The 17,243-nt window shown below is 40.5% G+C and overlaps 1 pseudogene; it reads left to right on the plus strand.

The window, feature by feature from the left end:
* Positions 1-9,308: 9,308 nt before the first annotated feature.
* LOC134209240 (uncharacterized) overlaps positions 9,309-17,243 on the plus strand; it is an 11,572-nt pseudogene continuing 3,637 nt past the window's right edge.

Raw genomic sequence — 17,243 nt, forward strand, 5'->3', positions numbered from 1 at the left:
TTCATCGCCTCATCCTCGTGCCGTATCAAGATCTAAGGATCTTCTCGACGCGACGGCCAACAGACATAATGGCAGCGTTTGTTCTTCGGCGATGATAGACTCTTTCTTCTAGGTAGCCGGCACAAAAGATCTGCAAATGGAAAATAGTCGGCATCTAAAGAAATTCCCCCATGTTGAGCATTGTGTCGAGCCACCGACGCCGACTAAGAATTAAGCAAACAAAACAAACCACAACGCATCCTTAGAATTCCGCGCGTTTCAATGAACCAAAGTTGATCCAGCAGAAAACTTCCTACACTAAAGGCCAGGGCTCGGTATGAATCATCTCGCCGTGGGAGATCGACTTTCTTCAATGCAGACACATAGTCGCTGTTTAAAGTCGAACTGTATAAAGTGGACCGCCAAAGCCGCAACGATGTTCATGAGTAGTATCTGCGATGTGATTCATTTGCAAAATATAATGGCCCTATTAAAAATGTTTTCTCCAATTTTCTTGGGAATCAATATGCACATGGCTTCAGGTAAGGATTGGGAAAATACTTTGTTGTGGTTTAGCGGAACAATGAGTCAGTAAAGAAACTTATTCAAATGATGATTAACTAATTTAAATGGATTAATGAATTGGCGAAGACGGCCACTTCGGAAGTCACGATGATGTCTAAATCCGTCCAAAAAATGGTTTGTGGTTTGGAGAACCATAAGGCGTGTCTGAAAGGCGGCCGAAAAATGTTTTGCAGTTTGATAATCTACAAGGTTCGTATGGAAGACAAAAAGAAAATAGTTTACGATCTAAAAAAATTTAAAAGTTCTGCGAGCATTGATTTTGTTTAAAATAAATTGAGATTCTATGTAGCCACTTGGCGGTGTTTGCGTACATGAGACTACCAGTTAAACAGAGATATAACGAAATCTGAGAGATAGGAAGAAATATTTCATATTGAAAAATAGATAGTTATGGCAAATATATTATCTCGAAATTTATCTTGCAATGCACTGACTTACTAGCTATAGCGAGATCATCTGTTGGATCAGATATCTTAGAATTTGCAAAATTAATTAAGCTACCAGAGTTCACAAAGCTATTCAGAAGTTCGAATCTATTATGCGTAGCTTAACCAGTTTAGTTTAAAGTTATTGGTTAGCAGTACAAGTTTACTAGTCTTTCATTTGGGCACTACATACTTTGCGAAATTTAAAAAAATCATAAGGATTGTCAACAAGACACGTACGCAAGGTAGACGTTGGACAGCCAGCGTAAGGATATTTTTTTTTCCAATTTCGTTTATTTGGTAGGCTCAGGCGTGTATAACACTTTACGGAGCCATTGTTCTTTGTGATATATACAATCAATATCATTTTATTATACGGTTAGTAAGAGGGGGGTAGAAGCCAGCGTACTCGTGGTAACTCGAGGTTAGTTTACAATGTTTAAGGATGGACGGGGCTTAGGATTTGGGATCAGGAAATTTCAGCTTCTCATCCGGGCATTTGGCGTCAGTGACGATGTGGCGTGTCGTCGTGCTCGAGGAATGGTTCGACTGGGAGCATCTTCCGGATGGCAAGAGCTATGGAGCTCGATGGAACAGAAAGGCAGAGACAGAACAAAAAAACTTTAAAGAAAGAAAAAAAACAAAATGTTAGATTTTTATGTCAGAAGCACAAAAGAAAATCATAAATGGCCTGCATATAGACAACATCACGATCTCCCAAAACACCGCGAACTTCCCTGAAGGGTTGTTTACCTCAGGCCACAAGGGTATCCAATAATTGCTCTCTGAGGCGTCATTTTCCGAGCAGGACCAAACTACGTGATCGATGTCATCATAATCGGTTCCGCACCTACATAAGTTGCTATCGACAAGGTTTATTCTGTACAGATGTGCGTTTAGTGAATAGTGATTGGACATAAGCCTCGACATCAAAGTGCGAATGAAGCCTCGACTTAAGTCCCTCACCTCTGAACCACGCTCGCCCAGAAACTTTTGGAACTATGGAAAATAGCCACCGTCCAAGTTCGTTGTGTGTCCAATTTCTTTTGCCAACTTTGAAGAGTACTCTGACGGACTAATGGGAAAAACTCGTTGCTCGAGTATTGTCTATCATAAACCTCACCTTCCTGTGCGCCCACCTTTGCCAGCGAGTCTGCCTTCTCATTGCCGTAGATTGAGCAGTGAGATGGGACCCAAACAAAAGGTAATCTTGAATGATCTTTCGATTCAAAACACGCATCTGCTCTCTTATGTTTGTAAGAAAAGTAAGATGCGTGCTTAACAGGTTTCATCGACCGGAGTGCCTCCGATAGAACTAAGACTATCCGAGAAGATGAAATAATGGTCTACGGGGCTGATTGGAAATTATCCCCAAAGCGAAGTTAATTGCTGCCAGCTCAGCAACATAAACCGAACACGGTTCCTGAAGTTTTCGGAAGGTGGTTGAAGTTACATTGAAAAACACCGCTTATGAAGCCAGTGGATCCGTTAATGCGAGAACCATCAGTGAAAATATCTGTTGTTGCAATTGACATGTTCATATTTTTCAGAAAAAATGGAGGGAATAGAAATATTTCGAAGATGATCTGGTATTCCTTGAATAGCATGTTTCTATGGACAGATAGTATTCAATTGAGCAACTGTCGTTGGTGAAGTGAACTCGAGGTGGATTATAACACGTAAGACACAGATCTGAAGAAATGTAGTTGAGATAGACTCTAAGGAATCTTGAACGACAAGTTAGTTCAAGTATATTATCGAAGTTATCTAGAACAAGTGTGTTACTTGTTCCACATTTGATGAGTATTCTAAGTGAGAGCTCCCAGTAACGGTGCTTTAAAGGAGTGACTCCAGCAAGCACCTCCAGGCTCATGTTATGCGTTGAATGCATGCAGCCAAGGGCAATACGCAAACAACGATACTGAATTCGTTCCAATTTGATCAGGTGGCAATCAGCTGCTGAGAGGAAGCAGAAAGAGCCATACTCTAAAACAGAGAGAATAGTCGTTCTATAGAGTTTGATGAGGTCTTCCGGGTGAGCACCCCACCAGGTTCCGGAGATAAAACGTAGAAAATGGATCCTTTCCGGCATTTTTGTATCAAATACTCAAAATGGAGTTTCCAAGTACATTTAGAATCAAACACGACCCCAAGGTATTTAGAAGATAAAGATTGGTTGATGTCATCATTCAACAGTTTTAGTTTCCAGTTGAGCTGGGTACCGCTTCCTAGTAAACACAACCAACTGAGTTTTTTGCGGTGAAAACTCGATCCCTAGATGTCTGGCCCAAACAGTCAGATTATCCAGGGTACTTTGCAATGGTCCTTGCAAGACAGCTGCACATGGACCTCTTAGAGAGACCACGGCATCATCTGCAAGTTGTCTGAGCGTGCATTGTCCTTCCAAACAATTGTCAATATCTTTAACATAGAAATTATAAAGCAAGGGACTTAAACATGATCCTTGGGAAGGCCCATGTAGCTATTTCTGGAAGTTGTCAGAGTGCCGAGTGTGAAGTTCATTTGTTTTTCTGACAACAAATTATACAAGAAATTGTTCAAATAACGGGTAATCCACTACTGTGCAGATTGTCTGACAGTACTTCTATGGAAACTGAATCAAAAGCGCCCTTAATATCCAAGAATACTGAAGCCAATTGCTCCTTGTGCGCAAAGGCCAGCTGAATATCTGAAGAGAGCAACGCTAGACAATCGTTTGTTCCTTTACCTTTTCGAAACCAATCTGAGTATTTGAGAGTAATGCATTTTGTTCGACCCAATGGTCGACTCTTGAAAGGATCATTTTCTCCAATAATTTTCTCATGCATGATAGCATGGCAATCGGTCGGTATGAATTGTGATTAGACGCTGGTTTCCCCATACTTTTGAATAGCTATTACTTTGACCTGTCGCCATTCAGGTAGCACAATGTTGTACTCCATGAAACAGTTGTACAGGTCAAGTAATCGTTTTATATCTGGGAGGTTTTTAAGAAGATTGAATTTGATGTTATCGCATCCCGGAGCAGAGTTATTCGATGAAAGAAGAGACATAGATAGTTCCAGCATTGTGAATGGTCCACCCAAAGAACCGGGATCAGTGGCTGATTCTCGAAATAGCGGTTCTGCTGGTACGGAATCTGGGCAGACCTTTGTTGTATATCCATCGATTGGAGTATTCTTCACTCTCATTGGTGGAAATGCGGTTCCGCATGTTGCGAGCCGTTTTCCAAAGTGTTGTCATTGAGGTTTCTCGTGATAGTCCCTCGACAAATCGTCGCCAGTAGCTACGTTTTTTTGCCTTGAGAAGATTTTTGAGTTTTCTTTCGAGCCTCAAATACTCTTCGAAAAGCTCAGACCTTCCGTGTTTACGGAAGGCCTTGAAGGCATCAGATTTCTCAGAATACAACTTAGTACATTCATCATCCCATCCAGGAGTGGCTGGTCTTCTTATGACAGATGTACTTGGAACGCGTCGTTTCTGAGCTTCTAGTGCGCTTTTTTGAATCAACTCAATAAGGAATCGATATTCATCCAAAGGTGGAAGAGTATCAGTTGAGTCAATACTAATTTTACCGCCGATGTAATTTTGCCAGTCAATGTTCTTTGTGAGATCGAAAGGAACATTAACTGGTTCAGATTGTTGATAGCCACTCTTTATTGTGGTGACTATCGGCATATGGTCACTACCATGGGGATCTTGAATTACCTTCCACGTGCAATCTAATGATAGTGAATTAGAACATAAAGACAGATCAATACGGCTTTGTTGACCATTTGGTCCTATTCAAGTTACTTCACCAGTGTTCAAAATATTCAAATTGAAATCGTCACACACAAATCATAGAAAATAGGCGCTCTATAATCGTCATACGTTTCGCCCCATCCAATACCATTCATATCACCCAATATCAATACTGGAGATGATAGGAGGGAGACTGCGCTCCAAAAATGTCGACGATTAATAGAGGCATTTGGAGGAATGTACACTGAAGCTATGCAAAGATTTTTTATTCTTCACATTTACTTGGCATGCGACAATTTCTAAGCCGGGAACAGTCGGAATGGGAATTCTGTAGAAGGAGTAGCATTTTTGATCCCCAAAAGAACGCCACCATAATGATCATTCCGATCTTGGCGAATAATATTAAAATCGTGGAAGTTGATTTCATCTTCAGAAGAAAGCCATGTTTCACAGAGTGCAAATACATCGCAATCGGAATTGCGAATCAAAAACTTGAACACGGCTAATTTATTTTTCAGACTATGACAGTTCCACTGCAGCACAGCGATTGTATCTTGGGTATTAGCCGTATTATCCATCGAAAGATACAATTCCTGCAAGAAGGGCCATGAAACAGTCAATTGCTTCAGATAACTTTCCACTGTTGGTATAAAAGGTCAATGATAGGCCTCAATGAATTCGGAATATTGAATAAATTCAAAAACGGTCCACAAGGTCCTTAAAGGAGATCAATCCTCGCTTGGACGGAATACTTTTCTAGAAGTGCGAATTACTTTTTTCTTTCGTTGATTCTTCCCTCAGCCGCCGGATGTTTCTTCGAAACATCGGATTTTAACAATGGCGGGAATGTCTTACTGCAACTAGGGATCAAAGAAGCAGTAGGAACAGGTTGCTTCGGGATTTTAAATAAACCCCATTACCTTCAGATTTTGCCAAGCTTTTATGGATGATTTTGTTCTCTTGCGGCGCGATCCTGGGGAAGACGGTTGCTTCCTCTTTTCGGGCACGTGTACCTCCGCAGGATCATCCATATCGGCTGCGTCAGAGTCCAATTCATCAATGGGTACGGAATCAAAATAATCACTTATACGAACGATGGCTGAAACAGCAGTCGATGCCGTGGCTGTGGCGGATGTGTCTTGCGACTTAACCATTTTCGCATACGACTGTTTGGAGCGCAGTACCAACGAGCGCTTCACTTTTTGGGTGCGCTTTTTGTACACCGGACATTCCTGCAAACCATGGGGAGGATTCGAACCACAATAAGCACATTTTGTTGCCTGTTGCTGGCAGGACTCCTCCCGATGCCTTTCAGAACATTTGCCACAACGTGGTTTGTTGTCACAAAACTCGGCAGTGTGACCAAGTTGTTTGCAATTGGTACAATTAAATACCCTTGGCACAAAAAGACGCACCGGAAATAGCATGTTTTCAATATCAACATATTTTGGGAGCATCGAACCGGCGAACGTCACCCGAAGCGAACCTGACTTGGAATATACCTTCTTTCCATCTACCGTGGCTGCTGAATGCAATTCCTTGCAGTCCAGAATATCCACGGTAGACTCCATTGCATTCTTTGGGCGGTCTTTTCCCGCAAGTACATCCTTGCAAGTCAGGCTCGCTGCGTTGATCACACCTTCAATTTCGACCTCCCGCGAGGGGACATAAACTAAATATTCAATATTGTACGCCCTGTCGCCAGCAATTTCATTCGCCACCTGGTATGTAGGTGCGGTGATGCGTAGTTTGTTCCTGTTGATCTGGCTAAAATCAAGCTTCGGAAAACGACGCGTCAAATCTCGTTTAATGCCGAGAAAATCTAGGCTTTTTACTTTCTGCCGAAAGTAAACAACCCAAGGCCCAGGCGAAGCTGCATGGTACAATCGAGTGCGCCCTCCATCTTTAGCAGGCACACTGCCTTCTCCAGTCTCCGCCTCCATTCTCACCCCGCAAGGTGGAAGGATAATTTGCTTATACTAACTTAAAACTAATAGCAAATTAGAAAAAACTAAAAAAAAACTAATTTGATTAATTCTAAGCAGTCCCACTCTGTATCAAACAGAAGGGAGAACAATAAAAGTTTTGCCTTATCTGCCCCTGCTGCTGTAGGTAGCAGTAGTAACAATAGCTCGCTTCACTGGCGTCGCCAGAAGCAGCTACTTCACTCGCCGACAGCGATCGCCTTGGATCCGTAGGTAGGAGCACAACACAATAGCCTTTTTCACTACCGAATACAATCCGCGATGAGACACAGCACACACGTCTGGCTCGTTCGAACTATCGGCACGGAATGGGCGTAAGGATATTATTGTAACACAATACGCATTATAGTTCATTATGGTTATGATTTCAGTGTTAAGTAAAGTATTATTGTTTTGTTGGTTGAAATATAAGTATGGTTAAGTACATATGTTGTAGATTGTGGAAACTTGAGAGAAAATTTCACTTGGCTGCCACTGACGCCATCCATGCGAATAAATATTTGTAGCATCTCCCTACGATGCGCGCTCGTGATTCTGCTACGGACGACAACTTTCTGGCGTAGCCAAGCGTTTAATTTGCAGTTTGAATACAATTCGTCTCGCCTCAATCTTCTCTTGTGTAGAACGATGGTCCTGGGAAGAGCTGATTTAGTTTCCAACAATGCACCTTTTGAATCACTATCAGCTTACGACAACGTCCACGCAACCCACGCCATCGACGGGAATAAAATGTGCTTCAGCAGCTCCGCCGATGCTGCTCTCCGCGACATTTAAAATGAAATGACACGCGCGCGGGGGAAAGCAGTTTTCTTATAATCATTAAAGAAGGCCCAATAATCCCGCCTCTTTGTTGATCGGTATGAGTGCAAACTACAAATATTGTGCAACCGTATCACTCATCAAAAAGGACGAACACCCATTCCAGTGTAAGCTGTCGAAGAGTGAACACGCAGTTGAATTACGGACGCGCGAAGTAAAGTTCTCTCTTCGAATAGTCCGCCGAAGAAGAAGGAGAAGCAGAAACATACCGACGGTGGTGCTGATTTCGTTGGCATCCTAAGTCGCCCTAAACAAACGAACATGTTTGCGCTGCTGAGCGAGGACAATGGCATCAACGACGACGAGGACGACTAATCGTCGGTGAAAACTTCGGCCACACCGAAGACAGAGGTCCTCTGCCGCAGGAAGGGCGCCACCAGCGCCAAAACGACGACCAGCCGGCACCTGCTCCCGGCGAAGGCGAAACTACCTCCGTTGGTAGTTCAAGCAATTCCGCACGAAAAGCTAAAGAAAACGATGAAGGCCAATACCAGCCACCAGTATGGGCATCAAGTTCAGCATTACGTCGGAGAAGGACTACGGCAAGGCGAAGGAATACCTGACCAAAGCTGGTGCAGAATTCTACACGCATGACATGGTGTCTGAGAAGCCGTTCAAGGCGGTGATCCATGGCTTATTGACAATGGAAGCGGCGGACTTCCTAAACGAACTGAGGGATGACTACAACCTGAAACCGCTGGCGGTAATTCCTATCACCAGACGGAACCGAAGTGTAAAATACAGGGACTTTCTGTATCTGGTACACTTTACCAAGGGCAGCATCACGCTCGGTGCCTCGAATGCTGTCCGCTCAATCGACCAAACAATCGTCCGATGGGAAGCGTACAAGGGTCCTAACAAAAGCGTAACGCAATGCATGCGGTGTCTCAACTTCGGCCACGGCACTCGCAACTGCAACGTGAAGCCGAGGTGCAACTTCTGTTCTCTGGGACATTGGACGGAACACTGCTTCATCGAGGGTGAAGCTTGCAGGCACAAGTGCGCCAGCTGCGCCGGAAACCACATGTCGACAGACAAGCGCTGCCCCAAGCCAGAGGAATACCGTAGAATCCGAATGCTAGCCTCATCACGGAACCAACCGAACCAACAGAAGAAGAAGAAAAAGAAGGAGAACCTTATCGACCTCGATTCGTTCCCCGGCCTTCCACCATCAGCTCCGAGACCCACCCCGGCTCAGGATCAGCAACGCAGTCGACAACGCGGTCGTTCGCCGTCATCTGCTCCCCCCGGAGCAATTCCACCAGGCTTCAGGTGGAACAATCCGACCTATGGACAGCATCCAACGCATCCAAACTTCCAAGCCTCCCAGCCCCACCCGGAGGTCATTCCAGCACGTGTTACGAGTGCGATTGCGCAGCTAACTACGCTCGTAGCAGAAATGCAAAAGATGATGATGCAGATGATGCAAATGTTCATGAACTCCAACATTCACCACCAAAATCCTTAACTGGAACGCCCATTCGGTGGGCGAGAGAGCCCAGAGCTCATCGAGTTTCTACAAACCAACCAAATCGACGTTGCAATTCTCACGGAAACACATCTGAAGCCATCCGTGAACTTCTACCTACTGGGCCACACCATCTACTGATTGGATCGAACCGGACAACGACAGGGTGGTGGTGTTGCTATCGCCATTCGAAAAGGACTCCAATTCAAGACTCTTCCCGACTTCCATCTGTCGATCATTGAAGCGATTATCGCTACTTACTACCTACCGTAGTGCTAGCTGAGGACCTACAATCAGGACACTATGTTGTCCTCCACCCAGACTCTCCAACCTTCTATTCGTCAGGCGGTGCAGCTGGTCTATACTGCATATTATCATCATCACCAACATTGTTGGAAAGCTGCCCAAAGCTGCCCAAACCTACAGAGATCACCGACCTCGTCGGGACCACCTCCTGTGGTTCTCGAAGTGAATCAAGAAACTATCCAACATCAGCGGCATCGAAGAAGGAATTACCATCGTGCGAACTGGCCCCAACTACAACGTTTCGTAGAGGATCGTATAGACGAAAATCCGGTGCTTGAGACGACAGATGACATCGACCGAGTTCTCCAGCAGCTCACTGATTCCATCGGTGAGGCGGAAATCCGATACATCCCAACAACATTAGTTACAAGTAAGTTCACCCAACTAGATGATGAAACTAAACGTATAATCTCCTTGTGTAACTGTATACGAAGACAATATCAAAGGACACAGAATCCTTCTCGAAAAGTGCTCTATAAAAAACTTAATCGGATAATTGCTATGCGAGTAGATAAACTACAAAATAGGCAGTTCAACAAAGAAATCAAAAACCTTCCGAACTATTTAAAGCCCTTCTGGCGTCTAACTAAGATTTTGAAAACAAAACCAAAGCCCATACCTCCGCTTAAAGATGTTTCTAAAATTCATATAACTGCTAGTGAAAAAACAAATGTAAACAATTTCTTGCGTCTCACAACTTGGGTCGAGACATTGTCAGTCCGATGGAAGCATCGGTAACGGCCAGCGTCAACCGTCTCTCCACTCTTCCGTGCGAGTTCCCGGAGGATAAAAGAGTTTTACCGATGAACTGAGGATCCATATTCGCCCTTCTCGAAACATGAAGGCCCCTGGTTTTGATGGCACTTTCAACATTGTCCTGAAAAATCTCGGTCCGAAAGCTATTAACCTCTTGGCATGCATCTTCAATCGCTGCCTGGCGATCGGTTACTTTCCTTCCACAAGGAAATTATCAAAGGTTCTTCCATTCTCAAGCCAGGAAAGGACCCAACCAATCCTGCCAGCTATAGGCCCATAATTCTTCTTTCGTCCGTCAGCAAGTTGTTCGAGAGGCTCATTAACACCAGACTGCTCGACCACACGATAAAGAACAACATACTTCTGGACGTCCAGTTTGGCTTCAGACGAGGCCATTCTACGCTCCATCAACTACAAAGGGTAACCAACCAGGTCAAGCGTGCCAAAGATTTGTCCAAAACCACCGTCATGGCCTTGCTCGACATAGAAAAGACGTTCGATAACGTCTGGCATGACGGCCTGACGCACAAACTCATGCAGCAGAACTGCCCAATCTACATCCTAAAGATTATCACCAAATACCTCCGTGAAAGAGCGGCGCAGGTTAGTGTCTCCGGCGTGCTCTCGGACCCATACCCGCTCCCAGCCGGGGTCCCGCAAGGTAGTATTCTGGGACCGATACTGTATCACCTCTACACCTCCGACATCCCACCTCTTCCGTCAGATGGTACCCTATCATTATTTGCTGATGAGCTACAAAGGTAGAGTCATCCGTGCCCTCGTCAACAAACTCCAAGCAGGACTCAACGCCTACGTGAAATACCTCCACACGTGGAAGATTAGGGTTAATGCTGCGAAAACACAGGTCATCGTTTTCCCCCATCGCAACTCTGACTCCCTGAAGCCGAAGACGAAGATCAAGGTATTGAACAACGAAGTCGACTGGGTGACGAAGCTCGTTACCTTAGACTGATAATCGACAAGAAACTCCTCTTCCGGTCACATGGACGACTGAGTCATCAAGAGCACCATCATGCTGAAGAAACTACCCAATCATCAACTGCCGATCAAAGGTCTCCATCTGTCAAATAAGCTTGCACCTATAAGCAGGTGGTACCACCTATGCTGTTGTATGGCTCCTGGTTTGATACGCTGTGCACGCACACATATCAGGGCACTACAGGTGTGTCAGAGAACAAATTCCTGAAAATGATTCTGAAGCTTCCGCGTCACACCAGAACAACCGAGGTTCATTGGCAATTGCATCTTGGACCCAATCGACAAAGAATTGATAGTTTTGTTAACGTCATCGAGCCAGGGCTCTAAACTCAGAATGGGAAACCATAAGAAACTTATATCCATAATTGATTACCAAACCCTGCACCCCCTGCCCCTGTGTAGTGTAAATCGTTTAAAATGTGAATGAAATGTTTAAAAACTAAAATACCAAATGATAAATTTACAAATTGTTAGTTATAACAGATGAAACCTTAAGACTGAAAAGCATCTATGCGGTATCACTTAAAATGTAAGAAAAATAATTGTTAAAAAAAATCTGAGAAATAAATAAAGATTGATTGAAAAAAAACTCATCAAAAGGTCGTGGCTACAGGGTTATCTTTATTGATGAAAAGAAAGCAGTGTTTCTACAAGCGCGAGCCATTTCGTTCGAGATGTCGCGGAAAGCAGATCGCGGTTCCACCATCGGCATCGACGGAGCTCCTGCCGGAGCCGATGGTGTGGGTCGTGCGGTCGTCGTCGAAGTTACTAGTTGGCTTCAAAATAAAACACAAACGTTCACAAATCACGTAAGGGAGCGTCCACAAATCACGTAACGCTTACAGGGGGTTGAGCGAAGTATGACGATGCATACAAACATTTTAGATGTTTCTTACAAAAAGTGAGACATAGGGGGGAGAAAGGGTTGAAAATTCTCAATTTTTCCATACCCCTCTCAACTTTACAGCGTAACGTAACGGTTTCTAATAATAAAAATAAATGTATAATGTATATTCGTTTATAGTTATTTAAAAACAAATTTTGTGAACAAAACGTATCATTTTTAAGCACATAAGAAAATAAAATTACTGTCATTAGGAAAATGCTATATTAAGTATAAAATTATATATTTTGGATTATCATTTTGAAGAAAATGAGTGAAGAACTATTTTCAGGAATTACAATTAAAGTTAATAAAGCCTAGCAATACTTTGATCAAAAATATTGATTTGACAATACACCTCTGAAGAATTCTTATGTTTAAACAAAATAGAAAATCCTGGAATGAAATGTTTTCAAAGTATTTTGGTATTTCATTTATGGTATAAAATGCGAAACTCGAAAAGAAAAGGTTATGAATAAAGAATGAAAAAGAATCAACAATGAAAATAAAGTTAAACGCAAATAAATATCAATGCAAACCTGAATGACAAGCCTTTGATTAAAAGCTTGAGCTTGATTGAACTGCTCGTAGTTGCTACTCCATTATGACCAGATCAGCTGTTCTTGCACAGGGAAACCAATAGATGTTTGCTTGGGACTAGCCTCACATCTTCAATGTACAAGTACTGGTGATCTCATTTGAAATTGCGGTCATAGTGGCGCCAGCCACGTCAGAATGCAAGTCAATGTAGGGAGGGGAGGAAATGATGATACAATCACTGCCCACTGCAAGCCGAATATACCTCTGCACTTGCCACGAGTTCATGCGTGGAATTTGTTGGAATTCTTGGATTAGGTTCGAGAGGCAGAAGTCAGTCTTGCATTAACGAGCTGCCAATGTGATAGATAGAGGACGAAGGCAATTTATGGAATTTCTAATTGGATGTAGGAAACGAGCTCTATAGGTTCATTTCCAATTCTAGCAGATTACTGTTAGAATACTGAAGTTGAAGGTATAGGAAATAGTAATGGAAATTGTATGGAAGTTCATTTCCAGTTCTAAAGGATTGCTAGATACATGAGAAATATAGAGAAAAAAGCAAAGTAGGATAATGGAACGGACTTGGGATTGAACCCACGACCTCCTGCGTATGAGGCAGAAGCAGTAGCCATATGAGTACCAAGCCTGATCAAATGACAAGTCTTTGATTAAAAGAAGGAAAAATTCATCATTAAAATATAATCAGGTGAAACACAAATAAATATAAATATGGTGGATCTCGAAAGAACGGTTTATGACTAAAGAAGGAAAATTCAACACAATGAAATATTATCAGGTAAAACATAAATGAGTTATAAGAATGATTGATGAACACTCGACGTTTCTTTATTTCTAACTTCTTTCATATTTCCCTTTTCTTCCTTCTTTCCTTCATCTTTATTCCTTATTTCCACCCTTTTCTTAACTTATTTCTTCCTCCTTTCTTCCTACTTTCTTTCTTCTTTCTTTTTTCTTTTTTCTTCTTTTTTTTTTCTTTCTTCCTTCTTTTTTTTCTTCTCTCTTTCTTTCTTCCTCTCCTTCCTTTTTTCCCTTTTTGTTTCTGTTTTCTTCCTTCTTTCTTTTTACTTTCCTCCTCTTTTTCCTTCTTTACTCTTTCTTTTTTACTTCTTTCTTCCTTCTATTCTTTTTCTCTTTCTTTCATCCTTCTTTCTTCCTTTCTTCCGTTTTTTCTTCTATCTTTTTTCCTACTTTATTTTTTCTTCCTTCCTTCCTCTTTCTTTCTTATTTCGTTTTCGCTCTTCTTTCTTCCTTTCTTCCGTTTTTCTTCTTTTTTTCTTCCGTCTTTATTCCTTTCCACATTCTTTCTTCCTCATTGTCTTTCTTTTTTCCACATTTCTTCTACTTTCTTTTTTCCTCTGTGTTGCACTTAATCTAAGAATTAAAAAACACATAAATAAAGTTTAAAATATCATCCTTCTTCCTTTATTTTTCACTTTTGTTCTTTATTTCATCCATCTTTCTTCTTCTTTTCCTGTTACTTGCTTCCTCCCTAATTTCTTTCGCTTTTGCTTTTATTGTGTCTTATCTCATTCTTCTTCCTTCCTCTTCTTCCCTCTTTCTTCCTCTTCTTCTATTCTCCTTTTCCTTCCTTCTTTTCTTCCTTTTTTTTCATTCTCCCATCTTCCTTCTTCTTCCTTTCTTTGTTCTTTTCCCTTCTCTGTTCTGGTTGCATCTCACTCTGTCACTACTCACAAACTCCCATCTAATTTCTTGTCTTTTTGTTCTTTCTTGACCTTTGTCCTCGCTCTTTGATCTTCGACGTTATGACATATATTCGACCTTTTGGCCCTCTTCGACCTTTTTGGTCCATTCGACCTTTTGTCCTTTCGACCTTTGACCCTTCGACTTTTTGTCCTTTCGACCTTCTGTTCCTTCGATCTTTTGACCTTCTGACCTTTTGGATACAGATTCCAGAGAAATGAAACGGTGGGTCACAAGGCCCGTAACTTATATCATGCTGATGTCCGTGCTGGAAATGCATAACCGGGATTGGTTTGTTCTGAATTTTTTTCTGGGTATGACAAGAATTGAAATTTTCAATAGTTTGTCGTAAATAATCAAAAGTTTCAATGGAATTGAAATGAATTGCTGGAGAGTTTCCGAGTCGATATAGTATAGATTTGAGATCATATAATTTTTTTTGCACAATTTCAAATTTACCGGCACTTTACACTAATTTCATTTTAATTTTTTTTTGTTTTCTCTGTATTTTTATATATTCTTCAACGTACCTTCCAAAAGAGCTATCGAACACAAAATAAAATTTTTATTTAGGCCTAAGCTATAAGTAAGAAATGAGAAGTCCAAAGAGAGAAGTGAGCTATAAGGAGTGACATGGGATTAGTGCGACGTCTCACTTCCTTATTTGTCACTTATCACTAGGAAAAGTAAGAAGAGAGAAATGAGTCTCACTTTTCACTTCACACTTCTCACTATGTGAGAATGATGAGCGATTCCAAGCAACAGCATCAAAATTCAAGAAAATTTTTAATTCATGATTTTCTATTGAGTTGAAACTTTGCACAGTTTTTCAATTTCATCTAAATCGTCATTTTCGATATCAAATCTTCATATTGAGTCACGACTAACTTTTCAAAAGGGTGTATGTGAAAAATGGTTCAAAATATTTAAAAAGCTGCACAGCAAAACGGAATGTTCGATTGTTATGATTTTTTCAGCAAAGTTAGACAACTAAATGGGTGATTCTTAAGAAAATGTGCAAGTAAAAAAAATTTTTTTGTCTTTAAAAATATCATTTTTGGTCACAAAACTCAAATATCTCAAAACCCTATCTTTTTCTGAACGTAATTTTTTAGGGAAAATGGTCCATTATATTAGCTATCTACCATAAAAATTTGGTGATGGTAAACTAATAAACAAAAAAGTTATGACATTTCCAAAACATTTCACAATTTTCACATATAGTAAACAAAAAAAATTCCGTGTATTTTTTTCAAGAATCGCAGTTTGATGCTGATTTTATTGTTAAGGGCCTTAAAGTGTGAGTTAAAATGTTGTTTGTATGATATTCCATATTTATGTATTCATCGATATTATGTATATTATATGTATAAATATTATATGTATAAATAAATAAAATGAATTAATATTATCCTAAGTATTAAATTAAATGTGGCAGTTACATTAATGTTGTTATAGAAACCTAAGAGTTTTGGGTTTGAATTTTGGTATGGGTTAGTGATATCATGAAAACAGTTTATTAATACTTATTTTTTTATTTTTTTATTCAAATTTTTAAAATATCGAACACTTTTGAATTATTATCAGCATAGTTTGAGTATAGTTTTGCTTTTAATTTTATTTTCCGACAATGGAATGAAACAGTGAAATTTTGGGTTCCTTTGGATCGTTTTCAAGTTATTAAATTGCTCGCTTTGAGCTCTGAAGTTTCCTTTATTTCGTACTCTTCAGTAGTAGTAAAACAAATGATAATTTATTAAATCTTTTCTTTTTCTACGATTTGCCCAATCAAAAAGTTCTTTTCTGCAGTTTTAATTGGATGCTTCACGTTCTTGGCTAAACTTGCTTTCTTGTGGCCATGCGCTTTATTGTTCCTCCAAATAGCATCACAAGGACCTTGCCATGTGATGTAGCAAAAATGCCATTCTGCATCAATTCCGCACATTGATTTAAATTGACATAGGCTCGAAAAATTTTACGATTTTGTACTGCGACGCTGCTCCATCAGACATGAAATAATATCTTTTGACTTCTTTATGCTTATCAACGCGTAAAAAGTTAATCATTTTTTCAATGAACAAGTTTACGGATACTGAATCGTGTCTTAAATCTTCGGAAATTATAATAAAACTTAAGTGTTCAATTTGCGTACTTCCATTAAAATAAATAACGAATGGATGAATTGTAGCTTGTTGTACGTTCCAGTGATGGGACTGCACTTCATCTTGCAATACAAAGTTGTAATTTTCAGAAAAATCACTAAAATGACTAAAAATTCACCATTTGTAGTAATGTATTTCTTCGTATTTTTTAAAAAAGCTGGATTGTTCTGTTTTAATGAAATCGTGAGGGATTGCAAAACTTTCTAATTTCAAAGCAAAAATATGACACAAACTCATCTACAGGTTTTACAATAGTTTCTATGTCACACCTATCCGTGGTCACCCATTGCTCAAATGATAACTGATCAATATATTTTTCTTCAAACTCAGCGAATAAAGTATTTTCCAATGATGAAGAATCTGGACAATCCGAACAAGATCGTAGATAGCAATTTGATGTTGTATTTTCACACAAAGCACTACCAGTTAAACATTTTAATATCCTTTGTTAAATTGATTCTTTCAAACTATGTAAAATAAGATTAATATTCTCATGGGTTGCACACACACACATTATGTGTTCTTGAATTGAGAAAGAAGCTTACATTGTCTTCATTCACGAAGGCTTGCAAAATGAGGAAAACCTATTTTAATAAGCTTATCGTGAATTTCCTTGAAGCTGTGTGTACGCTTCTTTCAAAAGTCGTCAATATCATTAATCGTTTTTGGATTGCTTGACGCTTTCCCATCTTTTTTTTACTGATACATAATCTTTTGACCAGGCATAGCTCGACTCCTACTTCATCATCTTCAAAATATTGAACTATTTATTTTTTGTCTCATCTGTTAATGCAGTACTAGACATGTTATGCCCGTTTTTATTTAAAAGGCAAAACAGTGGAAAAGAACTTTTCAACCTTATTACACTAG

The sequence above is a fragment of the Armigeres subalbatus genome, chromosome 2 (assembly GCF_024139115.2).
Source record: "Armigeres subalbatus isolate Guangzhou_Male chromosome 2, GZ_Asu_2, whole genome shotgun sequence".
Taxonomy (NCBI): domain Eukaryota; kingdom Metazoa; phylum Arthropoda; class Insecta; order Diptera; family Culicidae; genus Armigeres; species Armigeres subalbatus.